A 12678-nucleotide genomic window follows, 5' to 3' on the forward strand; every position below is an offset into this window, starting at 1 on the left:
CGGTTTTTAATAGGTAAGGTCTACGAGACATCCCAGTCCAAACATCGATTCGGTGGGTCTCTACAGGATTCCGGGCGGAGATCCGATCTGGGGTTTACAACGTGGAGAATTAAGGCCTGGCTAGCAAAGAGCCCAGTGACTGAAGAGGGACGATGCTCGTCAGTCGTACAGAGCCTGAAAAGATGCAACACGGGGAAACGTTTCCAGGTTCCTCTCAGAAGAGGATGTCAGATGAGATGCCGAAACGAAAAGAATGGGTTCAAGCCAAAAGGAAAAATAGATAAATAAGTCAATAAATAAAACTACGGGAGACAGCCAGGAGACACTGTTTCCTCAGAAATGGCTAGGAAGCCTCCCAGGATAACCTGGATAGCAGCATATGTTCCTCCTCCTCCTCCGGCTCCCTCTCTTGTGTTCGTGTTTGTTTTCTGTAAACGCCAAGATGGGGCAGGGGTGGGGGACACCACGCCGGGTGGGCGAGCAGATCACCCTTCCCACCACAGGAGGGAGCACACACACACACACCCACCCACCCACCCCGGGTCATCACTCTGTAGTTCCGCGTGAGTGAGGTGAGGCCCGGAACGGTGCTAGTAGCTTTCCAAGTGGTCAAAAAGAATGCACAATAACTGGACCGAGGCCTGTCTGGACGCTGTAAAGGCCCACTTGAAAACTTATGCTTGCTCGCTAGGTGACCGATGTCCGCTTGACCTATGTCTGTAATTGGAAATACGTACCTTGCGGAGATAAAACAAAGCAATTAACTTGTAACTAAGTGTTTAAACTTTCCAGCTGCCTGTCGTAAAATTGATTGTGCTTGCTTAACGCCTGAAAGAATGTTCCTTAATTGGAGCTATCTGTTTCTGTAAACCTGCTCGCTTAAAGACTGTAACCGAAACGAAACGGGGGCCCGAGGCTGGTCCCGGACCACACAGCTGCGGAGTAGGTGGTATAGTGTTGTTTCAACCGCCGTGCCTAAAGTCACGGAGCTCTAGCTTAGGATAGTCTGAAACCTTCCTGCTTTTTTCGGCTCGGGGCCATTCTCTGTACCTGTACCCTAACAGGGCAGGGGGTGGTCGCTGGCCAGCTAATATGGACTCATGACTTGGCTCAATTCGGTCTCTAGGTTGTCCTGTCTCGCACTCCGTACTATAACAGATGCCATACCGGTTCAACCCAGCTCTGAAGGAAAGAAATGCCGAGCGTTCCACTAGCCGGAGGAAGGCAAAACGCACCTCTGCCTTCCTCTGAGGGCACGTCTGAGTGAACGGGTCGTTCTCCCTGCCCGTCACCCCAAGCCCCTCATCCCGGACCCCACCACACCCGGCCTTGACCTCCTCGGCCCTGCCCACCAGGCCCCATCATGGCCTCTGGAGCCTGGGCTCTCTCTCTCTCCAGGCACTGGCACTGCCCCCCGCCCCCACCCCGGGACCTGAGATCCAGGGCCTCTGTCTCCCAGGCCTCCCAGCTGTCTTGACTTGCGGACTCAGTGCCTGCTCTGCCAAGAGAGACCTCTTGCTGCGGGGTGGCTCTCAGTGGCTGCATCTCAGCGGTCTAACGTGTCCCCCACCATCCACGTGGCCGCCGGCGTCAGGCTTCGGTGCCGTAGTGCCACCCTGCCTCCCTTCCGGGGGAATCCCACGCTGCCTCAGGCCCATTATGACCTGGAAGAGGCTGCACCTGTGGGGTCTGCCCATTTCCACTACCCCCCCCCCACACACACGTCACCCCCCGGCCCCCCCATAGGGGTTAGGAAGAAGGCAACACTTTCTGGTACAAGGGTTGAACTGAAGGGGCGAGTGAGTGGCCACCTGGCAGGGGCATCGCAACAGATGGCTGAAGAAGTCAGCCGCCGAGTGCAGAAATGTCACGGAACTTGGGGTGCCACTGCCTTGCTGAGATAGGGCCAGGGCAGGCTTTAAAAGGCTAAAATTCTCCCTGCCTTTGGTACGTTAATACAGAACCCATGGTCCTTTCTAATTTTTGATTCCCGGAGAGGCAGGAAGTATTCCAAATGGCCACGCCATGGCTTTTCTAAATTGCCCACAAGGCCTTCTCCGACCCAGCGGGTCAGGGGTTTGCTTTGGTGTTACATCGTGGTAAAAGAGACATCCCACAGCAGTGACCATGTCCATCGACTCCGTCGGCGCTCTCAGGCTCGTAGTCCCACTTTTCAGACAAGCCTGGATGGCCACTCCGTGTCACTCTTTGCCAAATGCCAGCCACTCTCCTCCCCGCCCCGCATCCCCCATTTGGCCACCACAACTCTTCATCCCCAGGCGCCCTCCAGTAAAGTGTGCTCCTGTCTGTACACCTACTCCGTTGGGGGCGGGGGGGGGGGGGAGGTGGCACAAGAGGTGGCTGGTGGCCGGAGCAGGCCCGCCACCTTGAGTGTGTGGAACAGCGCTGAGGATTTCCTAAGGGAAGAAAGAGGGTGGGGAGAGCGAGAGAGCATCTCCTCCTCGTGAACCTCACAGATGATTGAGGACAAACAGGCCTGCACGGGGAGGGTGCCGAGTCTGCACCAGAGAAAATGGCTTTGTGGGGGGGTGGGAGGGGAAGAGGGCAGAAAGATTTTCTGTCTTTTTAAAACTTCCCCCAGGCTTTTGGGAACTTGCAGCCCGGCCTGCATCCCTGAGGCACGTTAACTCTTTGGTTATAACTCCAGGTGGCCCCCAGGGTGGGCGGCCCACAGAGTTCAAGGGCTTTCTTCTCAGCAGAGACGGGACCTTTAGAACAGCTAACTGCAGTAATTGCCTGAAGCTGAGAACCAACCCTCCTTCCTTTAAAACCTCTGTATTTCTGCCTAGGCCTATGTTCACGAAATTTGGGGGTTTGAGACTGAGAAGCTCTACCCTATTTATTTCCTCCTTTGTCAGCAAAGTAGACTCTCTGTTTTCTTACTCCTCATACCGCTTGTCCTCGTTATTCGGCCTCGTGGACAAGCAGCTGAGCTTTCGGTCACAAGTCCACACCCCAGGGTGGAGGGGTCCAATCCACCCCTGTCCAGACCTGGGCCCTTCCTGCCTCCCTCTCGAGACGATCTGTTTGGCAGCCCAGCCGCCTTGGACTGGGCCACAAGGAGGACACAAAGTAAAGACCCAGCCCCCCCGCCCCCCCCCCACACACGGTAGTGGCGGTGGGTGGCAGTTCTCCAAGGGTTTGGGGCTTTTCCTGAGGCAGGAGACGGAGGGGACTGATTTCTTTAGAGCTCCGTCCCCTCCCCCATGCGGTGTGCCGCCTGGAAGCGGCAGCTCGCGGGGCGGGGTCGGGGCTGAAAGCGGCTCCGCCCGAGAGAAGCCCGAGGCGGCTACGTGCAAGCGCGCATGCACAGTCAGCTCGCGGGGCGGGGTCGCGGCTGAAAGCGGCTCCGCCCGAGAGAAGCCCGAGGCGGCTACGTGCGAGCGCGCATGCGCAGTCAGCGCAGTGAGTGGGGGAGGGGTGGAAACCGGCGGAAGGGCTCCGCCGGGGGCCCGGCCATCTGTGCGGCCAGGCTAGGGGTTTCCCTCTTGGGCCGGGAGCTCGTACCCCGCCCCCAGCCCGCAGGCAATCCCGAGGGGCAGAAGCACGACTTGCTGGGCACCTCCTCGGGCGAAGCGGTCGCGGTGGCTGGGTTACGTGGGGCCCAGACGAGTCTCTGGTTCTGGGAGCGGCACCTCCCCCACGCGCCTCTCCTCTTGGGCCTTCACCCTCCCCCCCCCCCCCCCGCTCCGGCCCCAGGGGAGGGGAGGAGTGGGGGGCAGGGAGACGACCTCAGGGAGGAGCCAGACCAACTGAATGAAAGCTTTTCATGAACTCGTGTGCCTTTCCCAGGGAAACACCATTTCTGGAGTCTATGAACTAAAATAAAATCTTAAGCCGCCCCCCGCCCGCCACCGCCAGCTGACCCGTCCCGTGGTTGGCCCAGGGAACCCTAGAAAAACCCTTAAACCTGAGCTGCTGCCCCGCAAGGACAGGGGAAGTCAGACACTCCTCCCTGATGGAGTCAGATTTTATAACAATGAGATACTGAATGTCCGACGGGCCTAAGGCCAGGCAAGACAAAGCTTAACGCATATCTAGCAGGCCAACCGTTTACTGAACTACAGGGCACTTGAGTTTTGGGTAAACTGTCCAGTGGCTTGTCTGTGATTAGCAGACCTCCTTACCTTAACTGAAAACATGATGCAAAGCCTTTAGGCAGAGGTTCATTTATGTCATCAATTGCAAATCAAAGAATCTTTAAACCCAGCTGTAAACCTGTAAACACCGCACCCTCCCTCCCCCGCCCCCCCCAACTGCCAGATGTCCTGCCTTTTCAGCCCAGACCAATGTACCCCTTCCATGTTTTGATTTGTGATTTTACATGTAATTCCTGTCTCCCTAAAATGTATGAAGCCAAACTGTAACCCACCCCACCACAATGGGTCCGCTTGCTCAAGGCTTCTTGGGCGTAGCTCTCTGGGCCATGATCACGGCCGTTGGGCTCAGAATAAAACTCTTTAAATTATTTTGCAGTGATTTGGGGTTCTTTTCCATGGACGAGTCAATCGTGTTCACATTATTTTAGCCTTGGGAGCTTTTTCTTTTCTATTATGTCTGATCCTGATCGCTAGCCAGGTATTCATTCATATTTTTGGTTGGTGGTGGTGCTCAAGCTCGTCTTTGTACATCCCAAATTGGCGTAAGCCACCGTGAATATGTTTTACACCTTCCAAGAGCTAGCGCTTATTGCCGTATCATAACCAGGGCTCGCAGCAATTTTTCTTTTTTTTTTTTTTAAAGCTGCTTCCACTTTCCACCTAGGTATACATACGAGTATACCCTTTAAATGAATGCTTGCATCGAGGAACCAGGAAGTGGTTTTTGTTGTTGTTGCTGTTGTTGTTTTCCCCCAGTCATTTATCTGCTCCTCAACCCTCATTATTTATCACACACACACACACACACACACACACACCCCCCATCTCTGTAGAAAAGCTCACGGAGATTGTTCATCCACCGCGTGCTTTCTGTTGACAGTATCTGAGACGATAAGGAGCACCATGCATTCTGTTCTAAGAGAAAAATTGCATATATCAGTATGATTATATTTTACTTCTTGTGTGAATTTAGTGGATCTCATAAAAGCTGATCTTGGTTTTCACAGCAGAGAAAAGTGGGCTTCTGTTTTGGTTTTGTTTTTGTTTTTCTGGAGGGGTGGTGTCTTCACATAAGTGATCATCTTTACAAGTATGCTATATCCGAGAAATTTCAGAAAGCTGCAAAGAGTGACTTGTTGACAATGCTTGCATTGAATGATGTATCTGAATCTGTGAATCGAAGGGGTCAGCATCTGACCAGAAAGCACTGTTAGAGGAAGAGGGGTTTCGGGTCTTTTCCTAAATTGTATCTGCCTAAGGCGGAAAATATTTCTGTTTCCCTATGACATGGTATTTTCCTCACAAGCAGTGTTAATGGCTCCATATGTCTCTAGACTGGCTGCAGAGCAGAGACTCCATGGTCTCCACTACTTGACTCTGTCTGTCCAAGAATGGCCTCCACAGCTCTCCTCTGTGAGATATCCACTCTCAGAGGTGGCACGGTATGGTGGGTAGGGGGATATGCTGGATTTTGAAAACTCAGAGTTTGAACCCCAGTGCTTTATTTCTTAGCAACATGAACTTTGTCAGATCACATCACCCTGCTGAAGCCCAGTCACCTAAAGGGTAGAAAATGCAATGGATAGATTGACGCTTCTCTTCTCTTCTCCTCTCTTCTTTCTCTCTTTCTTTCTTTCCTTGTGTCTTCCTGTCTCTCTCTCTCTCTCTCTCTCTCTCTCTCTCTCTTCTTTTTGTCTCTTTCTTTTTTTTCTTTTGACGGGCCCTCACTCTGTTTCCCAGACTAAAGTGCAGTAGCATCATCATAGATCACTGCAACTTCAAACTCCTGGCCTCAAGCGATCCTTTCCCCCTAGGCTTCCCAAAGTGCTAGGATGCAGTTTTATTTTTATCTGTGACACCATGGGAGGAAATATCTTTTAGGGTCATAGGGTCAGAAATTTAGATCTCTTCTTTGAACTCATGGTAGCGGCTAACTGGGATTTTCAGTGTGTAAACGTAAGCCACTTGTAATTTCACCAGTACTCCCGTTACTTGTCATCTATTCAGGAGGTGAACTCTTCTTCCCCTACCATCTACTGTTCAAACGCGTTGGCCACAAGGATAATTTGAATATCAGATTCAGAGCACAAATAATTAAGGTCCTGTAGCGTTAATAAGTAAAAGGGGCCACACACAAACCTGTGGAAGTCTGTGTCCCTTCCAGTTTTTTATTTTGTTTGTTTGTTTGTTTGTTTTTGGGTTCCCCCCCCCCCCCGAGACTGAGTCTCACTCTGTTGCCCGGGCTAGAGTGAGTGCCGTGGCGTCAGCCTAGCTCACAGCAACCTCAAACTCCTGGGCTCAGTCGATCCTCCTGCCTCAGGCTCCCCAGGAGCTGGGACCACAGGCATGTGCCACCATGCCCGGCTAATTTTTTTCTATATATTTTTAGTTGTCTGGACAATTTCTTTCTATATTTTTAGTAGAGACGGGGGCGGGGGGTCTCACTCTCGCTCGGGCTGGTCTCGAACTCCTGACTTTGAGCGATCCTCCCGCCTCGGCCTCCCAGAGTGCTAAGTTTACAGGCCTGAGCCAACGCGTCCGGCCTGTGTCCATTCTTTAATGTTGTGTGTTGCTCAGTTATGAAAAGGCAAGGGAACATAAAATCCGAGTTTTAGGGATGACTTATAGGCTCAGTATTCTTTTTTTTTTTTTTTTTTTTTTTGCCTCCTCTAAGCCTATGTGAATATCAAGGAGGGTAAAAAATTCAGTGTTCTCAGTTCAGTGCCCAACCAACCTCTGTTTCCAGAGTAAAAATTGAGCATCCTATTACACCTTTATTTCCCTTTGGTATGCTAAGGCCCAACTCGGCAGAGAGGTCACTGTTTATTCTCTTGGCTAAGATCACATGTGCCATAGTCTGTCTGCTTTGTCTCCTTTAGGGGTAATCATCCAATCTTACCCGGGCCCCTCACATCCTCGTGACAATAGGCCTCCTTGGTTTACTGAAATAGAAAAGACCGGCTCATCAGCAATGTTTGATCGGTTGCTTCAGAAACAAATGTTGTTCTGCTTTCTTTACTATGTTTGTTTTTTTTTTTTTTTTTTTTTCCTTCTTTCTTCCGTCAGACCCAATCCGATATAGGTGGGAGAGAAGGTAACCGGAGCCTCTTGAAAAACCGAAGTGAACCAAAGCGAGCTCACAGATTCAGATAGAAATCAGGAGGAAGAAAAATTGAGAGATAACATGGATTTTCTGTCTAGCGGGTGTTCTCACACTTCAATTTTACCAGAAGCGTTAGGTAGGATGACGATGACGATAATTGTGACAAACACTATTCTCATTGGACAGATAAGGAGGCAGGCTCAGAGTGACGAGTAACCTGGGCCTAAATAGATCGCTAAGAAGCATCATAGTGTGTTCCTTGGTTACGCTGTTTTGTGAAGCTCAAAAAGTTTGGGGTGCGCGTGCGTCCATGTGCGTACGCAATCATAGGTGTTCTAGTAAAACGGATATGAGGTAGGATTTCCCATACCTTCAATGATTTCATGTCCTGCAGGAACATAATGTTCCGGGATCAGGTTTTTATTCTGCCTTCTGTGCCACATGCTCAACATGCCTGTGACTTTACAGCCGAGACTTGCTCAGGGGGAGCCCATTCTCATCTTCTGGGAGGTTCTGCTAATCTTTAAAAGACAAGGACATAGGAAGATGATCCTATAACAACGACTGTGACCACGATTAAAGGCTTACTGTTTACCACGCGTGCTTCTGCGGGCTTTGCCTGCATTTGCTTTTTCACTCTGCCCAATATCCCTGTGGGGTAGGCACCATGATTTCTGCATTTGCAGATGAAGAGGCTGAGGCTCAAGAGGATTTATGACTCGCCAAGTTACCAAACACGGAGTGTCGTCCAGGTAGCCAGTCCAGGCCCCCCGGCTCTGCAGCCACTCTGCAATGCTGATTCTGAGCCTGACCGTTTCATCACTGGTGGCTCCCTGAGAACCTTGACTCGGCCCCCTTCCTCAGTTCACTTGGGAAACATATTCATGTGTGTGTATTTCTCTCCTTCCCTCTCCCACCCCCCCTCTCTGTTTTAGTTTTTATTATTTTGAAAAGTGCATAGAACGATAAAAACTTTAAAAGTAGGAAAAAGCTTACGGAACACATAAGGACACAGAGAAAGAAAATATCTGTGTACAACAGTGCAACGCATTTGTGTTTTAAGTCGTGGTGTTGCCAAAGAGTCCAAAAGTTTAAAAGAAAGAAAAACAAACAAACAAACAAACAAACAAACAGACAGACAAAAAAAAAAAACCAAACCACCATGGAAAAGTTTATGAAGTGAAAACACTTACAGTAAGCTAAGGTTAATGTATTATTGAAGAAAGAAATTTCTAAAGGTAAATGTCGTGCGGCCTAAGTGTCCAGGGTTTATGAAAACCTACAGTAAGTAATGTCCTAGGCCTTCACATTCACTCACCACTCACCGCCAACTCACAGACTCACCCAGAGCAACCTCCCGCCCGCCCTGCAAGCTCCATTCACCGTAAGTGCCCTGGCCTGGGTGTCCCACTGCACAGAAACCTATTAGACTGCATTTCTTCCCATTACTATCAGTAGTTGTACATTTCTTAGGACTGTAGGCCTACGATACACCTCCAGGCATAGTTAGGGGTTGGGAAGAGGAGGGAAGAGGCCATTCTTCATTTATTAATTGGGTAGCATGGGGACAGGGGAGGCAGTTTCCTCCTTCTCCTCCTCGGCCCCCTTCTCTCTTGTTTCGCTTCTCCCTCTCTTGTTTTTCTTTATTCCTCTCCCAGTTCCCCCTTCCATCGTCTCGATGGATTTGGATGAGACGTAGACATTTTCTACGTCAGGCCTTAATCATACCGAGGGAGCAGGAGAAAAGTAAGCCGCCTACCATGACACAATGGAATGGAAGTTTGTCAGCCATTGACTGCTGTGGCATTCCGACATTTAGTGTCTTCAGGACATTCTATATTTCTGCTATCCCACTAGAATATATCGCCTCGATCACTACTGTGTGGCCACATCCCAGCTGTTTCGTGAGCCACCCTCAATGTTCGTGACAATGTAGTGTGGGGACTCCCTCCGTCTGGTGCCTTAAACTCGCACATTTGGGGTTTTGTATCAGGATAGCAAAGCGATCGCCTTTAAATAACCTGGCTGGCCATGGTGGCTCATGCCCGTGATCCCCGCAACTTGGGAGGCAGAGACGGGAGCGTGACTTGAGCCCAGCAGCTGGAGACCAGCCTGGGTAACACGATGAGACCTCATCTCTACCAACAAAAAAAAAAAAAAAAAAAAAAAGAAAAAAGAAAAATTATGGCGGGTGTGGCAGCATTTGCCTATAGTCCCAGCTACTCAGAAGGCTGAGGCAGAGAGGATCACTTAAGCCCTGGATTTGGAGCTTGCTGTGAGCTACAATCAGGCCAAGGCGGCCTGGGAGAGGACAGAGTGAAAGAAATCCTGTCTCAAAAAAAAAAAAAAAAAAAAAAAAAAAGAAAGAAAGAAAAGAAAAGAAAAGAAAGAAAACAAGACCGATAACACAACACAACTTAGAAGACTTGGTGTTACCGAAAGCTCGGCCACCTGCCCACGAGGCCGAATAACGAGGACAAGCTGTTTGAGGAGGAAGGAAAGAGAGAGTCTATTTTGCCGGTAAAGGAGAAAATAGGGTAGACCTTCCCATCTCAAGCCTCCGAATTTCCCCGAACACAGGGCTAGGCAGAAATACAGAGCTTTTAATGAGGGGGGGAGGGGTTCTCAGCTTTAGCGATGATTGTGGTTAATTATTTCAATCGTCCAGGCTCTGCCAAAAACAAAGCCTGTGAACTCTGCCGGCCGCCCACCTGGGGGGGGGCGGGGCAGGGGACCACTTGGGAGTTTTAAGAAAAGATTTAACCTGCCTTGGGGACATAGGCCAGACTACAAGCTCCCAAAAGTGGTGGTGGTGGTGGTGGTGGTGGTGATGGGGAGCGTAAAACGACAGAACGTCTTTCTGTCCTTTATTGGTTTCTCCTTTTTCCCCCCTAGGTGCCAAAAGACCTGAGACTGATGCCGAAAAGAAATAGGTACAGGCGCCCACGTGCACACACAAAGATATACGATCGAATACATCGTGTTGACAGTGGGGGAAACTGGAAGATGATGGGGAAGTATCACGAGCAACTTTGTATTTCTTCCAGGACAGGAAAATGGACACGAAGAGAAAAATTCATCGTTCTCGGCGTAGGATAAAAAGCCACATCTTGTTATATAATATAATTCATTCTGTGATTTAAGTTTTTATACGACATGATATTCGATAAGCCTAAAAAACAAGATAAAAGAGAAACAAACAAAAGGGAAAAAATAAAAATAAAAAAGACGACGGGCAGAGGCCTACGGTCCCGGGAGGAGGCAGAGAGCGGGAGGAGGGGCGCCTCCCGCAGACAACAGGGCGGGTGGGCGGAGACCCGCTAGAGGCTAGGGCTGCCCCGGGCGGGCCCAGAGCTGCGGGCCCGGGAAGAAGAGGGTGGGACCGTCCGGACCGTGCTCTCCTCCCCGCCCTCCACACCTCCCGGGAGTCAGCTCTTAAACTCCCAACGTCACCTGACTTTCCAGATCCCGAGGTCTGATCAAAGTGGCCGCAAGGTGACACCCAGCAACCGCTGCCGGTGTCATCCTGAAAAGAACGGACCCTATGACTGACGGGGGTGGGGCGGGGTGGGGGTGGGGCGCACAGTGGGTGGCCCGGCCAGCTCCCCTTCCGCCTCGGAGCGGATCGGATCATCTGGAACTTTATCCAGAGAGGAGAGAGTGCCCCTGGGTGTGTGCTAGAAGCCGGAGGGTTGGGGCAGGGACCTACCCAAGAGAGAAGTAGAGTACAGGGAGTTTCAGAGTTGACCCACTCACGATCTCGCCCTGGTCAATACAAGAGTGGCAATATCTGTCACCGTGGAATGAACACTTGGTACCGAAGACCTTTGTCTATGCTGGCCCCCCTATGCCTAGGGGGGGCATGTGGCCAGAATCTGACATCCTAAACGTCTTCGTAGAAAGAATTTGGGGGCGGGGGTGGGGGAGAGAGACAGAAATAGAAAAGAAAGGGGGAAAGAAATGGCTGCCACAAAACTATCAGAACAGATAAGCGACCGATAGGGCCTATCTGGTTAAGTTCTTTCCCTACCCAGAGAACGGTGGACACAGAGAGTCAGGGATAGAATTTCACGCTCGGCACTGTCTCTCGTGGCAGCGGGAAGGTGGAGGGTGGCTGAGGGTTCTATGCTCCTTTATCACACACCGTCAGGTAGGTCAGGTAAAATTGAGGACAGATTTCCAGTGTTTCGAGAAAGGAAGAGCACTCGTGCAGGCCATCTATCTGTACGTGGGAGAGTGTCCCCGAAAAGTGGCTTTCAGTGCCGGGATGTGCCTAGGCCAAGAAGGTTACACGATCCTGAGTGAGAATGGTCCGTCCCATAGAGTCAGTCGGTAGGAGGCCACCGGTCGAGACGGAACTGCCCCCCCTCCCACCCGCCCCCGCCCCACAGAGCAGACAGACTCAGAATGGAGTCACTCGGTGCCAGTGCCCTGCCCGGGTGCCCCATCATTCAACCGAACTGGGAAACAGGTGGGCTTTCCGACCCTCGGGAGGGAGCTTCACGGCGGGCGGACAGATCAGAAGGGGCCCGGCTCCCTTGAGCGGGCAGGCTGGGGACGGTCGGTGGGGTCTCTTGACAGGAGGCACCACGGAACCCTTGAGGCAATGTCGGGGGGCACCTATGTTGCGGTCCAAAGCTAGCGTCTGAGAAGTCGTCCCGAAAGCATGATGGCGTCAACAAGTCCCCTCCGTTCAAGAAACGAGATTCATTTCTAGAGGAGGGCCACCCACGCGGGAGAACCGTAGGCTTCCTGTGGACATTCTCTTCAAAAGGCAATTCACTCAGCGGAGTGAAAATCGGAAAAATCGCTGTCCTCTGACGCAGCTGCAGAGAAAAGATGGCACCAAAATCAATGAAACACACACATACACACACAAACACACCTCCTCCCATCTGAACGAGCACTCCGGACGGTCACATAGGGAGAGCGACGGGCTCTCTTCCCACCCTGTGGTTCTCTACCTTTCGTTGCGGTTTTTTCCCTCAGTGGATAGAGGAGGAGACACAGGGGGCTCAGCCGGCATGCGAGTGGGTTTATCATCCTCTGTGAGTATCAACACGCGACACCACCTAAGTGAAGGAACACACCGGTGTTTCATGTCATGTGGCTCAATGCCTGGCAGATACGAGCCTTTGCAGGCCTCCTCGTGATCGACAGGACGTCGCCTTGGACACGGACACATCTTGTCCCTCCCTCCCGAGGCGATAGGCGGTTCCGTACCTCCTCGGGGCCAGGGCACAGTCTGCCTAGGCACCTACAACACGTGTGGCAACAGCCTCGATGGCTCTGCCATGAGAACGAACTCCCGTGGCACGGGGGTGGGGCGAGGGGGGGGGGGTCGGGTGCTGAAGAATTCAGCTGAGTGAAGGAATGCCACGGGATTCAGAGTGCCATCGGTGGGCTGAGAGGCGAGCAGGGCGGGCTTTGAAAGGGTAACATTCTCCCTGCCTT

This window comes from Eulemur rufifrons, unplaced genomic scaffold, assembly GCF_041146395.1.
Source record: "Eulemur rufifrons isolate Redbay unplaced genomic scaffold, OSU_ERuf_1 scaffold_209, whole genome shotgun sequence".
NCBI classification, from domain to species: domain Eukaryota; kingdom Metazoa; phylum Chordata; class Mammalia; order Primates; family Lemuridae; genus Eulemur; species Eulemur rufifrons.